At 43.9% G+C, this 22,429-nt stretch overlaps 1 long non-coding RNA gene across 2 annotated transcripts in view; it reads right to left on the reverse strand.

Annotated features, from left to right (window-relative positions):
- Positions 1 to 22,429, reverse strand: part of LOC144761331 (uncharacterized) — a 72,837-nt gene that overhangs the window by 24,804 nt on the left and 25,604 nt on the right. The window contains exon 4 of one of the 2 annotated variants that reach the window (XR_013595673.1): positions 14,238 to 14,353. The exons of the other annotated variant lie outside the window; for it this stretch is intronic. This is a non-coding gene — a long non-coding RNA (uncharacterized LOC144761331). Of the gene's footprint in view, positions 1 to 14,237; positions 14,354 to 22,429 lie in introns of those variants that run through there. 2 annotated transcript variants of the gene reach the window in all.

The following is a 22,429-nucleotide window of genomic DNA, read 5'->3' on the forward strand; positions in this document are numbered from 1 at the left end:
TAACGTTTTTTGAAATGAATGAAAAAATTTGATTTTACTGTATAACAACCTTCTGTGGAATTGTAACCTTATTTTGTTCTTTGATATTGTATTGTTTATGTCTCGAGTGACTTGTTCCTTGCAGAAAATAATAAAATTCTAAAAAAAAAAAAAAGAAGCCAGTCATTGCTAATGCATTCACAGAATGAGTCAGGTATTCACACTAGAGAGCAGTAGTGAAATATGTAGAATGTGTGCAGTCAGCTTATCCCTTCCAGACTAGTGAGTCTGTTTTGCCATAGTCCCAGGAATAGTATTTCTTGTCTAGAATCACACTGTGAGTCTGTGTGCATTTGGGCAACCAGTGTGAGAGAAGCATTTGGTTACTTCATGTATTTGCTGACACATAACTGCTTAAAAACCTATCCTTTTGTCAAGTTTTAGAAGTATTAGAAGCCAGTCATTGCTTAAGCATTTGCAGAATGAGTCAGGTATTCACACCAGAGTGCAGTAGTGAAATATGTAGAATGTGTGCAGTCCCTTACCCCTTCCAGACTAGTGAGTCTGTTTTGCTAAAGTCTAAGAAATAGTGTTGCTTGTCTAGAATCACACTGTGGGTCTTTGTGCATTTGGGTAACCATTGTGAGAGAAGTATTTGGTTACTTCATGTATTTTCTCTGACATAACTGCTTAAAAACCTATCCTGTTGTCAGGTTTTAGTAGTATTAGAAGACAGTCATTGCTTATGCATTCGCAGAATGAGTCAGCTATTCACACTAGAGTGCAGTAGTGAAATATGTAAAATTTGTGCAGTCACCTTATCCCTTCCAGACGAGTGAGTCTGTTTCGCTAAAGTCCCAGGAATAGTGTTGCTTGTCTAGAAACAATGTGAGTCTGTGTGCATTTGGGCAACCAATGTGAGAGAAGCATTTGGTTACTTCATGTTTTCGCTGACACATACCTGCTTAAAAACCTATCCTATTGTCAAGTTTTAAAAGTATTAGAAGCCAGTCATTGCTTATGCATTCGCAGAATGAGTCAGGTATTCACACCAAAGTGCAGTAGTGAAATATGTAGAGCCTTAGTGCAGAAGCAACATGGCGGACACTGCTGTGTCCGAGTGAGCTGGGCTAAGTCATTCCCCATGCTCTCCCCCTGATCTTCACTGCTCGCGGAGTTGTTGCGGAGGTGCCGAGGTGAAAACAGAGATGTAGCATGGTGGCTTTGTGGATTTGTTTTTTAATTGCTATACGGGAAAAAAAAGCGTATACATAGAACGCAAATCCGACCTGTTTCATCAAGCTACTACGGAACTGCGGAATTAAAGCGGGACATCTGTGGCTGCCTCATAGATTGCGCTGGGGGATGCTGACGCTGCTGAAGTTTCTTGTACTCCGTTGGAATAAACGCCGCCTACAGTACCTGTTGTCAGCGGAGAACTGGTGTCGGACGACGCTAGCCGGGGGCGCTGGCCTCGTAAAAATCGGGCGGAGGTCATCGAAATCAGCGGAGGCATCCTGCGGAGTGACGGCTTCACCGAGTGGGGGCTGGTCCTGTGTACACGAGAAGGAGGAAGAAAGGATTGAGGAGACACGCGAGTTAGGAACTCAAGATCCCTGCCTGCAGCATGGATGCTGCATGCAAAACCCTGGGCGGAAGAAGAAGCAGCGCAGGATGGGGCAGAAGAATCCAAACACAAATGTGGTAGCTAAGGGAGCAACTACAAGGGCTGCAGCGGTGGTGAATACCCCTATAGCTGCACAACAGGTTACTCACGAGCAAGTAGCCTGTGGCAGCACTGAGAGAGATCCTGAGTCTCAGCAGATAAATCCGAAAACAAAGAACTCTGGTAAGCCCAAGAATGGTTGCAGTGAAGCTGCTTCGATGTGTGTGGCGCCTGGTTCTAACAATGATGGTGACTCTAACATTTCAATAGGTGCCCCGAAAATAACTATACCAACAATCTTTAATAAAAAAATAACTGTGATATTAAAGGAGCCCAATGCACAAACTGTGTCCCTGCAATCTGCTTCTGGTGCCAAGCCGACGGTTTTGGTGAGAGAGGTCACTCATAATGCTCCAAGCTTGCAAAGTATCCCTTCAGATGAAACTCAGAAATTCTTAGCAAGTACTGCTATTAGTACCCCTGAGGAGGTGCATGGCCAGCCTGGTTTTGCACCAGAATTACTGGATCCTGGAATGGGAACAGAGTCCCTGAATGACCAGGGCTCGAGTGGCTCAGGGGGAAAGTTTTATTCCATGTCTGATGTTTCAGTGGTATCAGAAGGAGAGGAAGAGGGCAGTGCAGAGTTAGACTGGGCAGACGACAGAAGTTTATCCAGCTCTATCAATATTGAAGAAGAGGAGAATCTCTCTCCGGTGTCAGGGGTAAACGGCACAGTGCTAAATCCTCAGGAGCGAAGTCAGTTAATTCCTCCCCAAGATTTTGATAGCAATGATTCGCCACATCAAAGACCGGTATCAAGCGCAATCGATGCTGAGTTACAAGCCCCCTCGCTAACTGGTGAGACGGATAGTAGTATCAACTTGTCCACAATATATCAGGCCATCAGGCTTCACCGGGAAGAAACGAAGGCAGAGAGCTTGCGTATACATGGAGCCGTGCGCAAACTGCAGAATACTGTAAGGCGTGTAGCTAAGTCTTGCTCCGAGCTCTCAGCAAGAGTGGGAGAGGCCGAAGGGAGGATCTCTGTTACAGAGGATGACTTTTCTACATGTAAGACTGAGGTAGCTGCCCTTCATGCAGGCCATGAAGATGTGAACTGGAAACTTGTTGAAATGGAAAACAGGGCGATGGGTGATTATAGAACTAAGGGCTGCATGCTTTCATGGTACAATATGTACACTATATGGATCCAACTTAGACGATGCAGATATGATTAACGAGCTTAGTACTGAGCTCGCTTTGTGGCCTGCCCCACTTATATTGTGTGGCAATTTTAATCTACACTTAAGTCGAGATTTCGATTTGTGTAATAATGCGTGATATGTCGGGGGAGAAAATATCGGGTTTTTAAGGCAGTCAAGGGTATTGCTAAGGAGTTTGAGTTGGTGGATGTATGGTGGTATAAGAACTCGCACCTTCCGGGGTTCACATATTATTCAGCGCCACATCAGAAGCATGTGCAAATTGACTACTTTTTTGCCCCCATGGAATTACTATCTAAAGCTAAAATAGATATCCTACCTAAGATTATATCGGATCACAATCCCCTTATATTTGAACTAAAAATAGCAACCCAGATGCAAAATTAAAGGAAGCCATGGACATTTGAGCAGCAGCTTTTGGTAGACCAGTCGTATCTAGAGCATATGAATAACTGGATTCCAGAATTTTTTGAGTTTAATACTGGGTCTGCTTCAGCCAGAACGGTGTGGGACACGTTTAAAGCAGGTGTCCTTTGGGAGACCCTCAGTTTCTCCATCAATAAGCAGCGTAAGATACATGAAGAGCAAGATAAGGAGCTGGGCAAATTACGTGCTTTAGAAATTGAGCTAACGGCTACCTGTAGCTCTAGTCAGGCATTTGAACAGAAGGGGGAGGCTTTAGCAATTCAAAAAATGAAAGTGTACCAAAATTTTGCTAGCAAGCTAGCCGCCCTGGTGGCTGTATATCGTTCTGATCTCTATGAGGTGGGTGAGAATTCGGGAAGGCTACTGGCCAAAAGGCTAAGGCAGAGGGAGGCCGCTAGAAGAGTGGAATCCATACAGGACTCACAGGGTATAACACATACTGATCCCAACAAGATTTTGGATACCTTTAGCAAAGTTTATCAAGATCCCTATTCAGATGATTTGGAGGAAAATTTAGATCTAGAAATTCAATATATTCTGAGAACATCAAAAAAACAAAGAAAATAATTTATATAATGCTAAAATTATGTTGTGCTTTAAAAAATAGAATATTATATATTATAACTGTATTTTTTCTTCTCTTTCACAGATCCTAATGCTAAAATATGAAATTTTCAGAAATGTAAATTATAAAAAACAACTGAAAAAATGTTTAGTGTTTTTATATCTATTACTGTGAAGGTAAGGCTACGTATTAAAATGCACAATGGACTGTTTGCACACTGGTAAAGAAAGGGGGGATGGACAGGAGTAGATAGTGGAAACACGCTCTCTGGGCATTTTAAGTTAGAGGATAAAGTCTCCTTGAATGCTGAGTGTCCCTGGGGGCAAAGTATTCCACCAGATATGTGCAGAAAGTGCCAGAGAGTTGCATTGCAGAGAGGTGCAAAATGGGCCATGGCTTCGGACCACCTCTTTGCAATACAGCTGTAAGGTGTATGGAGACAGATGGTGGGCTAGTAGTACCCAGGATCTTTCAGGATTAAAAGATACTAAATTCCTCAACTTAAAACATGTCACAGAGTGTGTTTGCAAATGTCACATCAGGCCCCATCCCTTCCCTTCACCACTCTATAAACATGTCCTATCACTTTGACAAAACCTAAGTACTTATAAATGTATCTTGTACTCTCTTTGCAGTACTGAAATTACTCTATTTATTAGTCATATATTTAAGGATTGCCCTAGCCACTAACCCTAGTACAAGTAAATGTCTTTATATACTATGCATGCAAACCGCCAAGAAGCTACAAAGTATTAACACACTCTTCAAAATACTCAGTTTATACCTATGTACTTTTGGAATCTCTCTGTCATAGGATCCCATATGACCTGAAAAAAAAAGATTTATATGGTTCATAACATTTCCCATTGTACCTATTGAAGGACTGCAACCATTTCTATCATTCTTCTTTGAGCATCTTTGGAGAGATAACTCTGTGCTTACCTCCTGTCACTCTCATGTAATTTTTCAATCAATCAACTAGAAATATGTTCTTATTGTAACTGTCTGCCAATATCTAAGCACCTATGGAGCAAATTTAGAAGCATCCTGTGCCAACAATCTGTCACTTTTTGTAACATACTGATGGCGCAAGACACTCTTTCATATTTACAAGAAGAGGAAAAGGCACTCTGTGTAGCTTTTCTTCCCCATGTAAATACGACGTAATCATACACACCACTTTGCATTGAAGGGTCGTTCTATAGGTGTTGCTGTGGTTGTTTGCACACAACACTCATTGAACAAGACACATCTCCGGGTTTATCAGAAATCTGGACATGTGTGTGAATGCTGCACCATCCTCCAGTCGGTGTAGGAAGGCACAACAAGGAGAATTGTTTTCATTTCTCCTTATTTTTTCTCTTTCAATGTATGCTGCATTGCACAGTATACATTGAAGGAGAAAAATGCCTTCACTGATTGTTTTTGTGCAGGAAGGTGTGTCTTCCTGCACAAAAAAACTCCGCACAACACAGATATCCTTGCACCATGGTGCTAGGGTGCCTGTGTCACCGCATGGCTGCAGTTTAAGCAGCAGTGCAGAGGGAAGCATTGACTTGCAACATATTTATGTACATATGTTGCATCCCTGTGCTTCGGCAGTACCACAGCACGTTGCAGCTAAAGAGCTTACAGTATCATGCTGCAGCACTCCCTTATAGTTCTGTATTTATACATTCACCATACATTACTAATGCATTCTTTCAGTCAATTATGCACTACTCATACATTCAACCAAACATTCACACACTATCATACAAATATAGCTCTTTTTTTAACTAGAGAAGTTAGATCTGAAAAGAACTTTTATTTTTTTATTTTTCGTTTTTTTTTAGTTTTTTGACCGATTTTATTTTTTGGTTTTTTTTCAAAAGAAAAAAATGTAATATGACAATAAAAACAGTCATCTTCAGGAAAAAAAAAGTCTAACAGCAGTGATTCTTCTGTGCTGTACAGACTAGATCCACAGACTGCTCTCCGTAGCAGAGTAGTTGGTTGCACTTGGTGCAGTGGATCTTTAGTTGACCAAATTCTGGACGTATGTCCGTACATGCTGGTGATGAAGATGTACCAGAAGTACTAGCCACAGCAGGTGGAGGGTTATCTTGAAATCTTCTGCACTCCTCCCAAGCCAGATTGACATGGTGCAGAGTCTTGAGGTGCTTGTACATACTAGCTGTACCGCAGGAATATTTCTTGCAGGGATTCCCTCTCGAAAGAACTCTGGCACAAATTTTGCAAGTGACTTTTGTTGCATTCACCTTTTTTAGGCCTTCTGGGATGGAAAAAATTCCACACCACCGATGTAGGTCTTTGAGGGCGTGCAGGTTCAGGAACAAATTATTCTTCCAAAGAATGCTCAGAGTTCTGTCCTGGCTACTGTCCTGAAGCCATAGTGTGCAGATCTGACAAAATAGCACAGAGGAAATCAGCCAAAAAAGTGTGAGAGATGTGCCTCCAAAGAAGGTCTAAGAAGAATGATTGAAATTGATGGGGTCCTTTAATGGTTACAATAGGAAATGTTATGAACCAATCAAATCTTTTTTTCAGGTCACATGGGGTCCGTGCACCATGCGCAAAGGCAGCATGCACCCAACGTGAATTCGCGAAATTGCATTTAAAAGTAATATAAGTTTATTACAAGTAAAAATATATCATAGCTTAGATAATGTCTAGCCCTAATATGTATATTTAAGACATATATATATCATTTTAGACAATAAAAATGTTTGCGGGTCGCACACCCACCGCGTCCAACACGTATATGACTTCACGTGGAGCATGTCACTGTGCAAGCGTCGCGTCCAGTAATGCGCATGTGTCGTGAATGCACGGGAGCAGGAGTCGCGTACTGGTCGCATAGCAATCATGCACGAAAATATGCACCCGTCGCACACCCTACGCGGATCCTTAACAACATTTCTAATTAGCATTTAAAAAACCTTTAAAATTCACTGAAAAACTTAGGTTTCAGACATGTTATAGTTAGGAATTAGCATTTAAAAAAACCTTAGAAATTCACTGAAAAAAACATAGGTTTCAGGGGTGTATAGTTAGCTGGAAATTTCAATTGTACAAAACCATTGAAATTCCTCTGTTATAGTTAGTTCTACTAACTATAACTCGTGCGCCCGCAATCCACTGCTAATGATGTCACATATTATATCATTCATTACTTGGTCAGTGACATCACTGATGACATCACTGATGACATCGCAAATGACATCACTGATGACATCACTGATGACATCATCCATGTGACAATCTGATACACCTTATGACACAGTAGTATAACCTTTAATCACTTATTATAAAATACAAAGTACTATTTTTGAAACCATTGACACACCAATACAAGTTTGTAAAAACCCACTCAGTGACTCCTAGGTCTACACACACATCTAAACACTCATCTATAAATTAACTCATACAAGATGGTCCAAATCAATAGAACACTATCAAATGCACTTATACACCTATATCAACATAGACACACCAGCACACATCCTACTCAATTATACAGTCATCCTACTCACTTATGTAAACGATTGATCACACTTACATATACTCAACTACACACTTATACAAACACTACTTCATTTATTTATACAGATAGTAACTCGTACTTAGGGGGTCATTAGGATGATGGGTGGACTTTGTCCGCCCGCCATCCTGTTGGAATTGGGACCGCCCGCCATAAGGGCGGGGGTCCCGTGGGGGGTATTAGGATGTGCCCGCCACAGTGGTGGGCACATCCTGCATTTTAAGCATTGTGGCGGGAGGTGCTCTCTGCACCGACCTCTACAATGCTAACAATGCATTTCAGCATTTGCATTAACAAAGCGGCAGGCACCACGTGGTGCCTGCCGCTTTGTTAATGCAAATGAAGGGGGCTACCACAGGTACTCCCCGTGTGCACCCCCCACCTATACTTCACTCTGGGGGCCCGCAGGGGGCCCCGAGAGTGAAGACCTCATGCCTTTCCGTGGCGGAATCGCCGCTGCAGAAAGGCACCTAAAGACAACCATCATAATATGGCTGGCGGTGTCTGATAGACACCGCCACCATATTATTCCTTTTCTGCCCCGGCCGCAAAGCGACCGGGGCGGAAAAGCGGCAGACGGTCTTTCCGTCCGCCGAGGTCCCCCCGCCATACTAATATGGCGGGGGGAACACGAGTGTGGATGTCGGGCGGATTGCCCCGCCAGGCTGGCGGATTGCCCCGTCAGGCTGGCGGTGGCTACCGCCAGCCTGACATCATAATGGGCCCCTTAGTGTCTTATAAAATCACAATTACAAATATACAGTCAGTTGCACAATCGATGACTCTTCTGTATAGATTTTTTATATACAACATACCCTGCCTTTTATTTTTCTACCTCGTTGCACATGTATCACTAAGAGATATATTTTCTCATCAACACAGTCATAAACATACTCACATACTTTCCACACACACTCTTAACCTCTTAACCTCATATACCTAGTGAATCAACTATTCACACATCTTTGCACAATCACACACACATTCACTGTCCCATACAAATACTCACCTAACTAATCAATATCTAATATATACTTTCATGTAGCTAGTAATCAACACTATAAATTAGTCCTTAAACATTCAATCACACTGCTACTAAATCCTCCATCTAGATATTTATATATTCACTCATTCTTCAATGCAGATTGCTATATATATATAATACATATTTAAATATCAAACCAACCCAGAATCACTGGATGATGTCATTAGTGATGTCATTTGAGATGTTATCAGTGATGACATCAGTGATGTCACTGACCATGTCATGAATGATGTAATATGTGACATCATCAGTAGTGGATTGCTGTCGCGCGAGTTATAGTTAGTAGAGCTAACATAACGGAGGAATTCCGATGGTTTTGTACGATTAAAATGTCCAGCTAACTATAACACCCCTGAAACCTATGTTTTTTTCTGTGAATATTTATATATGTGTGTGTGTGTGTGCATATATATATACACACACACACTAAATACATCAGATGATTATAACCACTGGAGACCTGAATGTGCACACACACACACACTCACACATCACAATGCCAATAATCAAAAGAAATACATCATCGGTCTCTCTCTCTCTGCATTCTAGTCAACTTGGTTGGAGGAGCCATTGGCAGCCAGGCAGAAGCCTCAATCAGGACCCTGAAAATGTTCCCTGTGGCAACACAGCTGCCTCAAAGTGAGCTCTCTTCTGAGCGCCGAGATTTCCCACCTTTAATACCTTTTACTCTACCTGAGGAAAAGTTTATAGAAACCTCGCCCCCATTCTTGTTCTATGAAAACCAAGCTGACTGTACTGGTCTGTGTCAGGGTCAAGACAGAAGCTGGCCAGTCCACTGTATTTCGACTTTGAGACAGAGCTATACATTCCACACATTTCTCTGGCAACAACAATCTCTGCTCTAAAAGGTACCAAGCATGCATTCCACACATTATCTCAGTGAAGCTTTCAAAAGTCTCCAAAAGTACAGAAAACAACCTTGGACGTGCATAGCTTAAACAACTTGGGTAATCTGGGTGCCTGCCTGTGTGTGCAAAGCTCAAGCTAGACAAAGTAAATATTTGAGATGGCATGAGGGCATGTCAAAGCCAATAGTAAGAACTTCATAACACTTTCCAATGTACAACACAATGCACATTTGTGCACCACTCCCCATAGCACTAAACACTTCATCTCCCAATGTACTACATAATGCACATTTGAGCATCACTGCTAATAATACTACACTCCAAAACCGAGAAGTACATTCTACAACTTTCTCTCTCTTATGCTTTCCAATGCACATCCCACACGTTCTGTTCCTGGCAAGGCTGTAAAAAGCAAACACTCTCCATCTGAAACTACGAGGAGGCACAAAAGAAAACTTCAAGGAAAAAAGGAACATGCAGAAAAAAAGAAGCTGTGCATTCAAGAAAACACCTAAAGTCAATGAAAACAGTGGAAGTCAAAGGTCATCACGTGGTCCCAATATATGGGTATGCCTTTGGCACTACACTTGGCTGAGACAGGCTGGACTTCTGCTCCCACCCCTGAAAGACAAGGTCTTGGAAATGTTTTGGTTTAAAGACCTTTGCAGGACCGGTACAAACCTGCTGTGCTGATCTGACTGGGTGTATTGCCCCTTCTTTTCAGCAGAATCAAATCTGATTCAGCAGGACCTCACAGAAAAGGTATTTGGCTCTCTTCATGTACAGCCTGCAGCCTTGTCCCGCTGGGAGAATCCAGTCTCCAAAAAGTTGCTAAGTGCCAAGAAACAAACCTTGACTGGATAAAGTCACCAAAAGTATCCAGAAGGTGAAGGAACTTCCTTGGTTGTGAAATTCAAATTTCTGCTGCTCAGAACTTTCTGCCAAAAGCCAACTGCTTCACCTTAAATTCACCTGGACCTCATCCAACAGATATCTGATGTTGTGGATCCATCCTCAGCCAGTTTGCCACCTTGCCCTTCTGGAGATTTTTAACTTCCATTTCTGCAACTAAGGGCCTCACTTATACTTTGGCGGATGGGATACAGCATCACAAAAACGTGACAGATATCCCTTCCATCGTATTACAGTTACATTATATATTGTAATACTGCAGACAAGATATGTGTCACATTTGCGACAGAGTATCTTTTCAATCAAATCAAAGGCTAAATCAGGGTATAAGTCCCAAGGTAAAACTTCCGACCCAGCCAAACCTGATTTCTATATCTGACCTGCCCTCCATCTTGGTCTACCTGAAATCATGCTTAGTGCCATCTAATGCAACCAGTTGACCACTGTTAGTGCTTATTAACTTTTGCTGCTTTTTTGGTGTCATTTAAGTTATTAAAATTTAATTTTCTAAATTGATTTGGGACTTTTCTTGGGTTCTATTTTTACTACATCACTGTTAGGGTACTACATAAATACTTTCCTCATTGCCTCTTAATAAGGCTTGTCGCTGCCATAGATATCAAGAACCTGAACACAGGTTAATGTATTGGCTTTAAGAGTTGATAAGGTTGGTGATCAGCAGTGGGATAAAAGGACTTGTGTTTTGCAGTACCACTCAATGATTTTAGTTTAAATTAAGAATCAGTTAGAAATTTACAGTAAAATATGACTTTTGAGTTGTAATTAGCACTTCATTTTTAATTAGACACTTTTGATTTTTTGAAATTCCTTCTTTTCGTTAATTTTTCCACCAGTGGGTTTCTGAAAGCATGGAGGTAGGACTTGAGCCGCATGGCAAGGCTGAGAAATATGTGCTAGGAGAGGGGGCTAAGACTCAGCTGAGAGTTGAAGAAGGCTAACTAAGAGATTGCCGTTAGAGCTTCTCAGGAAGTGTGCCTGTTGCATTCCATCCCACAGGAGCAAGAGGATGAGGAGAGGTTGGAGGAGGAAGTTTGCAATGAGACTGAGGAGGCTCCGATGCCACTGGGTTGAGTGACCCTAAGCACAGCATTATCTGCATTATCCAGGGGAGGGAGCAATATGTCGGTCCAGAGTTTCTCCCAACCTGAACTGGAGATCATACAGACTAAGAAGGATTTAAAATTACATTTGCCTATCCTTGTTTGGAGGAGAGAAAGCTGACTTTGGCTGCTGAGGAGAAGGCACAGCAGCACAATTGGCATTGGAGGAAAATAAGTTAACTCTAGCTTTAGAGGAGAAGAAGGCCTTGCTTGTCCAAGGGAGGAGCCAGTATAAAATCAATGCAAGATCGCAGAGGGTCTGTAAGTCCATTGAGGAGGGTACCAGTCACATTGAAGTGCCTAGGAGAGGTAAATGAATCCACATCCTCAAAGATTTGGGGCCAGATGTAGGAAGGCTATTACCGGTCGGTAACGGCCGAAATCGGCCGTTACCAACCGGTAATAGACTTTTTTGATGTAGGTGGCAAATTTACCGATTCGGTATTTACCGAATCATCATTTACCGATTCGGTATTTACCGAATCGGTAAATGACATGTAGGAAGCACTTTGAAGAGTGCTTCTGTGATTAAAGGATTCGTTATTTACCACCAACTATTAGTTGGTGGTAAATAAGGAATACCTCTGTAAATGCAAATGTGTGCATTTACACCAGTGCCATGTGGCAGACACACATGCCCTTAGGGAATGTATGTATGCCACATGTGCACACCAGCACTATTCAGGGGTGCATCAGGGTGTCAAAGTGACACCCTACCAGCCTTGACTCTTTCCCTATTTTACCGAATCGCTATTTACCAATTTGGTAATTGACATTCATTCCTATGGGCCTCCAGGCCCATAGGAATGAATAGCAATTACCGAATCGGTAAATACCGATTCGGTAAATACCGAATCTTAACGATTCAGTATATTTTACCGATTTTTTACCCACATAGCATTTACCGATTTGAAAATACTGAATCGGTAAAATTAGGTATTTTCGGAACAGTACATTTCAATTACCTACATCTAGCCCTTAGTGTCTATATAAATTGTGGGGGGTGGCATTGATAAGTCGTTTGCAGTACATGAGGTGGCCCTACGTATGCATTGACCAAATCTGTTGAAGCACATGCCCATTGAAGGGCGGTATAACTCACTGGCCTTTGAAGTTGTTGATCAGATGAAATATGTTCCCATGAAGAAAGATGTATTGCCTGAATTTCAGGGATAGCCAGACGCACACACACACCAGTAATGGGTAGATTGTGTATTCGTCCAGTATGGCACTAGATGGTTGGTTGAATGGCAGAAAAGTAATAAAGTATGATGGGCTGTACATTTTCATAATGAGAGAGCACATTTTAAGTAATTATTTTACATAGTTGTGCCAGCCTCTGGTAGTCACCAAGCTCACTGTATCCAGAGAGCTTGGAAAGGAAGCTGACCTCTGGAGAGGAAAGGAGGGAGTCAAACATAATCAAAGAATGTTCTTCTCTAAAGGCCCGCAAAAGAGTTTCCAGTGATGGGAGTTCCATTCCTCTTCAGGTCACAAGAGGGGGTTTCAGTGGGAGGAGAACCATGGATCCCTTTCAGCCCTGGTGCTATGACTCTCCCCTGTCAGGGCATAAGAAGAAAAATGCCATTCAACTCAAGAAGAACCCCAATACTGGTGAGCTTACACCACCCATTGGCAGTGTCGAGCTGAGGAAAGAGACTGGCTCAATTAGTTTTGGAAATAGTACAGAGCAGTCTTCTGCACTGCTACTGATAGCTCTCCAGCTTCCTGTAAGTAGCCCTCCTCCGTCCAGCCCAACCTACTAAATTAGAAGATTTGAATGGTTGAATTAATATACATACATGATAGTGTATTTGAGACAAAAATATGTTTATTGCAGGACCTCATGAGGTGATAGTTGAAGAAAAATGGCTGAATTTCCAAAATATATTTGATCTAATATTTGAGCGATAAGTCATGTGGTACTGTGGAGACTTTTTGCAATACCTTGGCACCAGATGCATTGTTACTATGACTGGTATGTATTACCCATGAAGAAGCATTCCATTCTGGCAAAGTCTTTTTAACTGCTAGCAACCAATCCTGATGCACTGTGGTGATCACCGGTAGTAATCCTGCATATGCTGAGTACTACAATAAACTTATCAGATGTGGTAACTATTACAATACTAATAAAAGCAGTAACTCTAGAATGAGTATCACAGAAAACATTGGTCATAAGGAGATGGTAACCGATTTCATATGCCTAATAATACTAAGTAGTACAGTCACTGGCTTACTATCAATGGGTAGAGGGTGGAGGGTATGTAAGAAACAGGAGTCAACAGTTCCTATGAATACAGTCATTTAGTATCAAAATTATAAAGAAATATAATGCTCTTAAATCTTCTAATCTAGATAAAATGGCTCACTCATGAAATTAAGTATTATATGTTACATTAAACTCTGATAAATGGCAAAACCTTGGCTTCCTACATAATTTTTGTATTGCAGGTTAAGTTATTGTTTTCTTGACGAGTGAACAGTGTCACCATAGTCAGTGTCATGTATGAAGTGATATGGAAAGTTGGTCACCCTGTTACTATGCCTTTATCCTTTAGCGTTCATGTCTAATTCCCTCACTTCCGATTTTTTATTTTTTAAGCTCTTTTTTATTGACCAGAAATGGAAAAAAATGCCAAAAGAGCAGGCTAACGAGAAATATACAATGACTATAAAAAGCAGATACAAGGTGACGTAGTACATATTGTAGATTAAACAATGTTGCAGCATTCACAGATATACCTAGGCATAGTATAGAGAAGTCAAGTTTTTAAACATAGATGTAAAAGTGCAGCCGTGCCTATAGTAAACATTTCAATTACAAAAGGAAGACTATAGAAAACATGGTAGTAAAAAGTGCTCTGACAATAGTCTGTAAACTCACTCTTAAGATCGTTACTTTCTGCTCCTAGACAACATATATGAAGATGGACTGCTGATAGCATCACAAAGATACATGGTGCATATTTCACGTAGAGCAGGTTCGCAGCCTACACATTCCTACCCAAACAGATTTAAAACAAGTCTTAAAACCATTACTTTCTCCTTTTAGTCAACATAATAAAATAAATATGTAGATAAACTGCAGCTAGCATCCATAAAATAATGTGGTGCATATTTCACATAAAGAAGGTTAGCAACCTATACTCATATCCTAGCAGCATAAAAACATGTCAATTTTACGAAACGAAAGTTAAGGTACAACCATGCTAATTATGAACATTTCCATCGCAAAGAAAATGCTCTAGGAAAGTTCTGGTGCATAATACTATAACCAAAGTCAATACATTGACATACCTGATTATACTACATAGCAAGGTAGAGTGCAGAGCTTCGTAAACCTAGATATAGTTTAGTTAAAAACACTCAGCGTTATTCTATTTGAGAAGCATATCCCTGGTTGGTTTCAATAATCTCTAAATGATGCCATATGGCTACAAACCTTTCCAAACCAACCACATGCTTTGCATATGCCTCTTCCAATGCCCTGGATATGTTTCCCTTCTGCTCTGTAAAGTTAGAACTAATCATGTTCTCCAACTTTGGACAATCAATAATTGGCTATTGGTATTGCAGTCGATATAAAAAACTGCTCCCCCATTGATTCCCTGATTCACCTATGGAGGCTCCAAATAGCACTAGACTTGCTTCAGGAGCTATCTTAGTCTGTAAAGTCTGGATAATAATAGCAAATATTCCTCAAAACTTCCACTGTTTTGGACATGTAGAAAATGTGTGAAGCTAATCCTTTTTGTTGACAACAAAAGTATTGGTCTGAAACTGTCGGATATAATTTATGAAGGACTGTAGGAGTATAGCACGACATCCATCGGACGTTCTCCTAAAATTTGCCACTCTCAAAGTCTTTTACCAAACTCCAAGATGACATGGTAGTCACTTTCAGATAATCTGCATTGCATTTGTTCTTGAATTTTACCCCAAAACTGGTAATTTGGTACTGGGTTGAATGGGTTGTGTAAGAGCCTGTACCAGTTGGCCACACTCGTAAGCTTAGTTTTTGACTGGTGAGCTTCTTCACTAATTTCCTGGCGATTGATACATATAAATGGGTTATCTGTTGAAAACAGAAAAAAAAATTACACCGAGGCCTTCACCTCGAGGTGAGATACTCTCATGTAATGTGCTTGCCCCCAAAAACAAATCACTTAGCACCTTAATGCCAAAGGAATTCCAGAACCGTGTCTCAGCTCTAGATACATTCAGTCCTACAAATGGCTCTCCTGTAATTTAAAGGTACAAGTAGCCCTCTGGAATCTGATGCCATTTACGTAGAGCTTTCATCTGACTGCCGAACACCTGGAGTGTCTTGTACCTGGTTTTCCTGGGGAAACAACCTTTACAACGCAACTTTTACAACACACTACCATTACAACGCAGTCATTACAACGCAACATCCCGTACAACGCATGCCATTACAACGCAACCATTACCACGCATGACACTACAACGCATACAATTACAACTCATGTCATTACAACGCAGTCATTACAACGCATACAATTACAACGCATACCATTACAACGCATAGTACCCTTACACTATCCAACACTTACCCTACTGTTGCACCCCCTGGAGTTAGAATAGTACATTTTACCCCTACACTATCCAACACTTACCCTACTGTTGCATCCCCTGGAGTTAGAATAGTACATTTTACCCCTACACTATCCAACACTCACCCTACTGTTGCACCCCCTGGATTTAGAATAGTAATTTTTACCCCAACACTATCCAATACTTACCATACATGTAATGTAATGTTATGCGTTGCAATGGTATGCGTTGTAAAGGTTGTATGCATTGTAATGGAATGCGTTGTAAAGGTAGTTTTTAAAAATTAGTTGTAATGGCATGCGTTGTAATGGAATTCGTTGTAATGGATGTTGCATTGTAAAAAATGTGTTGTAAAGGTATGCGTTGTAAAAGTATGCGTTGTAACTTCATACAACCATCTTCTTGGATAGTTTTGCTATTTTAATTAAGGCTGGTAGACATGTTACAGATTCCTGCACCATTCTCTCTAAAAAAAGTAATCTTGTATGCCTCTGCCTTCCAATAATCTTGCCATAATATCTATTATTGCCACTTGATAAGATGTCTGCATATGGTGGAGTGCCAGACCTTCCTCAGCCTAATTTAATTGCAAAACAGAGTATTTTACCCAAGGGGCTTTCTTATTCCCAAAAAAACACCTTATAGAATAGAACAATCTAGTTCCTGAAAATAGCGATTGCTGATTTTTATTAGTACGTTGTAAACGAGGAATCGACATCTTAATAAGAGCTACCCTCCAGATCACTGTCAGAGGAAGAAGGGACCATCTGTCCTGTAACCCGAGGATCTTTTTTTAGCATTACTGTGTAATTTAACTGAAAACTAAACAACTAAAATTGTTAGTTACATATATTTCTAAGTATTTTATTGGACTTGGCCAACTCCCTTGCTGCTGTAGGGAAGCTGGAAGATCAGTAGCCTATACATTGAAGAGCATTAACTCTGTTTTAGTTTGATTAATCCCATACCCACCAATACTCATGAATTACTCAATCATATCTAGAGCCCCCTGTATATTCTCATTATCTGGTTTTAAATTCAATATTATTTCATCAGCAAATAGCTTCAACTTGGACATCCCCTCCAATGGTGCACAGATTCTCCCATTGCCACATATTTGTACTGCTAAAGGCTCTATAAAAAAAAGTAAACAATATTAGGGACCAAGGACACCTCTGACAGGCGCCTCTATTGATCACTACCATACCAGTCATAGTGGAGTTAACGATTACCATGACCTATACCCCTTGATATACATTTGTAAGCATCGAAATAAATTGTGATGGGAACCCAAATTTACAGCTACAAATCAGAGCCTGCCAATTGACCAAATTGAACACTTTCTCATCATCCATCATTATTATCACTGCACTAATTTGATTACATGAAAAAAAGTTTATTGCTAGTATTGAAAAATTACTGTTTGCAGTCATAAAATGATTGGAAATAAACCCACTAAGTTCAAATGACAACTGACCAGCTGGAATGATTTAGTTACCCCATAGTTTCATCAGCAGCTTTTAATCCGCATTGAGAAGGGTAATCGGTCAAAGGGACTTTCCATTCATAGTGTTTTTGTCTTTTTTTCAAAAAGCTCACCATGTTGGATTCCTTTCCCGCCTTCCTATATAAAATTGAATAAATCTGTTAAAATAAGGTACTAATTCTGTACTAGACAATGAAACTAAGTACTTATTTTCATATAGACTTCTATAGTGCTGTAAGAAGACCTGAGCTGCTTCATCCCGCTCTGTTGCCATCCTATGAGTAACTGAATCCTCAATTTGCCTGACTATTATTTTATCCTGCCTGATTCAGGTAGACCAGTCCAAGAATCTGCTGGCTCTCCTCATAGAGTTGCAGCTGATACGCTTTGGAATTATTTATTTCTTCCAGCGTAACAAAATACCTAAGATTTTGTTTTGCTTTCTCCAATCCATTCCCAAAGGGCCCAAAACCTGCTGACATATTATAGGCCCTTAAGGCATTAATCACTGCAAGTTGTAGTACAACTATTTGCCAAGCCCAGTCTTTATCTTGATTTGCTTTATATGCAATAGTATGCCCTCATGCCGTGACCTTAATAGCCTTGCAGACTGAAAATAGTAAGACTATCAATGAGAATGTACTTTTGTCAGATCTTCCAATCGTTTGTCAGAAGGGTCCTATCCATCTGTCACCTAGGCCTTTCTCTAATAGTTGTTTTCAAATCCACACAGATGGATATCACTGAGTTGTCAGAAAAGGCATTCCCCCAAGCATCTAACCCTACTTTTTTAATTGTCTGGGAGACTAAAAAGAAATCTAGGCGCGATGCAGTTATGAAGAGGTGCAAAAAACATGTATACTGAGGAGACCCTGGTTGGTCTAAGCGCCAAGGATCTATTAATTGAAAATCCTGTTTCATAATATTTATAATTTTCTGTGTCTTGGGCTTGAGATATGTCTTTGCTTTATTTGATGTTTCCAATATCAAGTCCTAAGTATAATCGAAATCCCCCAAGAATCCTTGGCTTCTCTGCCCACATAGCTTTATGATGGATCTATAATAATGATTCTGTCTTGGCACTGATAGGGCCATATTAATTAATCAATCAATCAATCAATCAATCAATCCGAGTACTTGTAAAGCGCGCTACTTACCCATGAGGGCCTCAAGGTGCTGAGGGGGGGGCGCTACTGCTGCAAGAGCCAGGTCTTGAGGAGTCTTCTGAAGGCGAGTAGGTCTTGGGTCTGCCATAGGTGGGTAGGGAGGGTGTTCCAGGTCTTGGCGGCGAGGTAGGAGACGGATCTGCCGCCGGAGGTTGTGCGTTGGATGCGGGGGACAGCGGCAAGGCGAGACTGGTGGAGCGGAGCTGGCGGGTAGGGGAGTAGAAGCTGAGCTTGCTGTTCAGGTAGGCTGGTCCGGCGTTGTGGAGTGCCTTGTGTGCGTGGGTGAGGAGTTTGAAGGTGATCCTCTTGTTGACAGAGAGCCAGTGTAGGTCTCTCAGGTGGGGGTGATGTGTCTGCGGCGAGGGACGACGTTTTGGATGCGTTGTAGTCGTCGTAGGTGTTTGGCTGGGATTCCAGCGTAGAGTGTGTTGCCGTAGTCCAGTCTGCTGCTGACGAGGGCCTGTGTCACCGCTCTTCTTGTTTCGGAAGGGATCCACTTTTAAATCATGCGAAGCATGTGGAGGGTGTTGTAGCAGGAGGAGGAGACGGCTTTGACCTGTTTAGACATGGAGCGAGAGGAGTCGAGGATGAATCCGAGGTTGCGTGCATGGTCGGTGGGTGTCGGTGTGGTTCCCAGTGTGGTCGGCCACCAGGAGTCGTCCCAGGCTGAGGAGGTGGGTCCGAGGAAGAGTACCTCTGTCTTGTCCGAGGTCAGCTTCAGATGGCTGTTCTTCATCCAGTCAGTGACGGCCTTCATTCCCTCGTGGAGGTTGGTTTTGGCGGTGTCCGGGTCCTTGGTGAGGGAGAGGATGAGCTGGGTGTCGTCGGCGTAGGAGATGATGTGGAGGTCATGTTGGCGGGCCACTTGTGCGAGGGGGGCCAAGTAGACATTGAACAACGTCGGGCTGAGGGATGAGCCCTCGGGGACGCCGCAGATGATGTCGGTGGAGTCTCATCGGAAGGGAGGGAAGTGGAGGCTCTGGGTTGTGCCGGAGAGGAAGGACGTGGTCCAGTCAAGGGCCTTCTCTTGGATTCCAGCTTCTGGGAGGCGTATCTTTAGAGTGCGATGGCAGACCGCGTCGAAGGCGGCTGACAGGTCCAGGAGGATGAGGGCTGGTGTTTCGCCATTGTCTAGTTGGTGCTTTATGTCGTCTGTGGCAGCGATGAGGGCGGTCTCGGTACTGTGGTTACGTCTGAACCGGGACTGGGACGGGTCCAGGATGTTGTTGTCTTCCATGTGGTGGGCTAGTTGCACGTTGACGATTTTCTCGATGATCTTCACCGGGAAGAGAAGCAGGGAGATCGGCTGGAAGTTCTTGAGGTCCTTCGGGTCCACCTTGGGCTTCTTGAGGAGGGCGTTGATTTCGGTGTGTTTTCAGCTTTCCGGGAATTTCGCTGTTTCGAAGGAGATGTTGATGACCTTCCGTAGTTGGGGTGCGATGGCAGCGTCGGTTTTGTTGAATATAAGGTGTGGGCACGGGTCCGACGGGGATCCTGAATGGATGGAGTTCATGATCTTGTGAGTCTCGCCGTCGTTAACGTTGGACCAGGAGGACAGGCGGTTGGTGCTGGTGGTGTTCACAGGGGGGGTGGGGTCTGGCATAGTCGGGGCGGTCATGGTGTTGGAGCTGTCATGGATGACAGCGATCTTGCGGTGGAAGAAGATGGCCAGCGAGTCGCAGAGTTCTTCTGAGGAAGGTATGTCGTTGGCGTTGGCGCTGGGGTTGGAGAGTTCCTTTACGAAGAGCTCTTTGAGGGATCTGTTGGGTGCGGTGGTGCGTGGTTGGTTTTTTGAAGTGAAATGGATGCAGCGGTAGTCGGTCCAGTGGAGTTTGGTGGTGTGTTCAAAGGCAACGTGGGTGCCTGTAGAAAAAATCGGGTCCTCTGTGTGGCCAGCGGCGTGGGTCTGTGCATTGACGAGTTGTCTAAGGCCGCGGTTGGCGAGGTTGTCGATCAGGGTGGCAGAGTTGGTGTCGTTGTTGTTCTCAACGTGGACGTTTAGGTCCCCGAGGAGGATGTAGTCCGTGGAGGAGAGTGCGTGGTGCTGGCGAGGTCGGCGATGGAGTCGCTGAACTGAGCCCGGGGTCCGGGTGGTCTGTAGATCAGTGTTCCTCTGAGGGTGGTGTTGGGGTCGGTGTGGATTTGGAAGTGCAGGTGTTTGGCGGTGTTGAGGGTGTCGTCTGCGTGGGTGGCGACCTTGAGGGTTGACTTGTGGACGATGCCTATTCCTCCTCCGATTCCGTTGGTGCGATCCCTGCGGGTGATCTTGTAGCCGTCCAGGATGGCTATGGCGATGTCGGGCACCAAGGAGTCGTTCCACCAGGTCTCGGCCAGGAAGGCCACGTCTGGGGCGGAGGTGTTGAGCAGATCCCAGAGCTCGACGGCATGTTTGCGTGCGGAGCAGGTGTTGAGGAGTATGCAGCAGAGGTGGTTGGGTCCAGTCTTTGGAAGTTTGGTGGTTCTGTCGCAGGTGAAGCTGCAGCTGCAGCAGGAGAAGGGTCGGTGAGTCAGTTTCGGGGCAGCCTGGAAGCAGGTGTGATTGCGGCCGCCGTTGAGTGCATGGAGGGTGCTGGCATCGTAGCGGAGTCTCTGGTGTTTTGGTGTTCGCGGGGGCCAGGGGTTTTGGCGCTGGGCGCGGTCCAGGCGCGGACGGGCGCAGATGGGCTTGCCTTTGGTGAGCCTTTGGCACACCAGCGGCACGCCCTCTGCGCGCGGCCGCACTGCGGCTGCCATATAAAGGCGAGGAGGGAGGGAGGAGCAGCTGGGAGGCGGGAGGGGGTGGCGAGCGGGCGTGGCCGCAGGGGCCACCGGTGGGAAAGCGGGGACCAGGAGCAAGAGGGAGGGGGTGGAGGGGAGAATGCGGGGCAAGAGAGCGCAAAAAGCAGTGAAAAAAGCCCAGTAATGCAAGGATGGAGATCCAAGGATGGATTGAGGAATGAGAAAACAACCACAAGGCACAGCGGTGATAGTGGGGCACAGAGGAAAGCTGGTGCAAACTCGCACTCGAGGCAGCAGCGGGCAGTGAACAGATGGAGCTGTTCGGAGGTGGGGGAGACCTGTCCTGCAAGCAGGGTCGGGGGTCACTCCTGCTGCCGCGTAGCGGGTGCAATATAAAGGCGAGGAGGGAGGGAGGAGCAGCTGGGAGGCAGGAGGGGGCGGCGAAGGGGCGTGGCCACAGGGGCAGCGGTGGGAAAGCGGAGACCAGGAGCAAGAGGGAGGGGGTGGAGGGGAAGATGCGGGGCAAGAGAGCGCAAAAAGCGGTGAAAAAAGCCCAGTAATGCAAGGATGGAAATCCAAAGATGGATTGAGGAATGACAACCACAAAGCACAGCGGTGCTAGTGGGGCGCCAAGGACAGCTGGTGCGAACTTGCGCTCGAGGCAGCAGCGGGCAATGAACATATAGAGCTGTTCGGCAGTGGGGGTGACCTGGCCTGCAGGCAGGGTCAGGGGTCACTCCATATAAAGGCGAGGAGGGAGGGAGGAGCAGCTGGGAGGCGGGAGGGGGCTACGAGGGGGCGTGGCCGCAGGGGCAGCGGTGGGAAAGCGGGGACCAGGAGCAAGAGGGAGGGGGCAAGAGAGCGCAAAAAGCGGTGAAAAATGCCCAGTAATGCAAGGATGGAAATCCAAGGATGGATTTAGGAATGAGAAAATAACCACAAGGCACAGCGGTGCTAGTGGGGCACAGAGGACAGCTGGCGCGAACTCGCGCTCGAGGAAGCAGCGGGCGGTGAACAGATGGAGCTGTTCGGCGGTGGGGGGTGACCTGGGGGGTGAATTAAGAGGGGCTCAAGAGGCAAGAGGTTTTAGTCTTAGCACCTATCTCAGGTGTCCCTAATTAATCTCCTTAC

The sequence above is a fragment of the Lissotriton helveticus genome, chromosome 6, assembly GCF_964261635.1.
Source record: "Lissotriton helveticus chromosome 6, aLisHel1.1, whole genome shotgun sequence".
Lineage (NCBI taxonomy): Eukaryota > Metazoa > Chordata > Amphibia > Caudata > Salamandridae > Lissotriton > Lissotriton helveticus.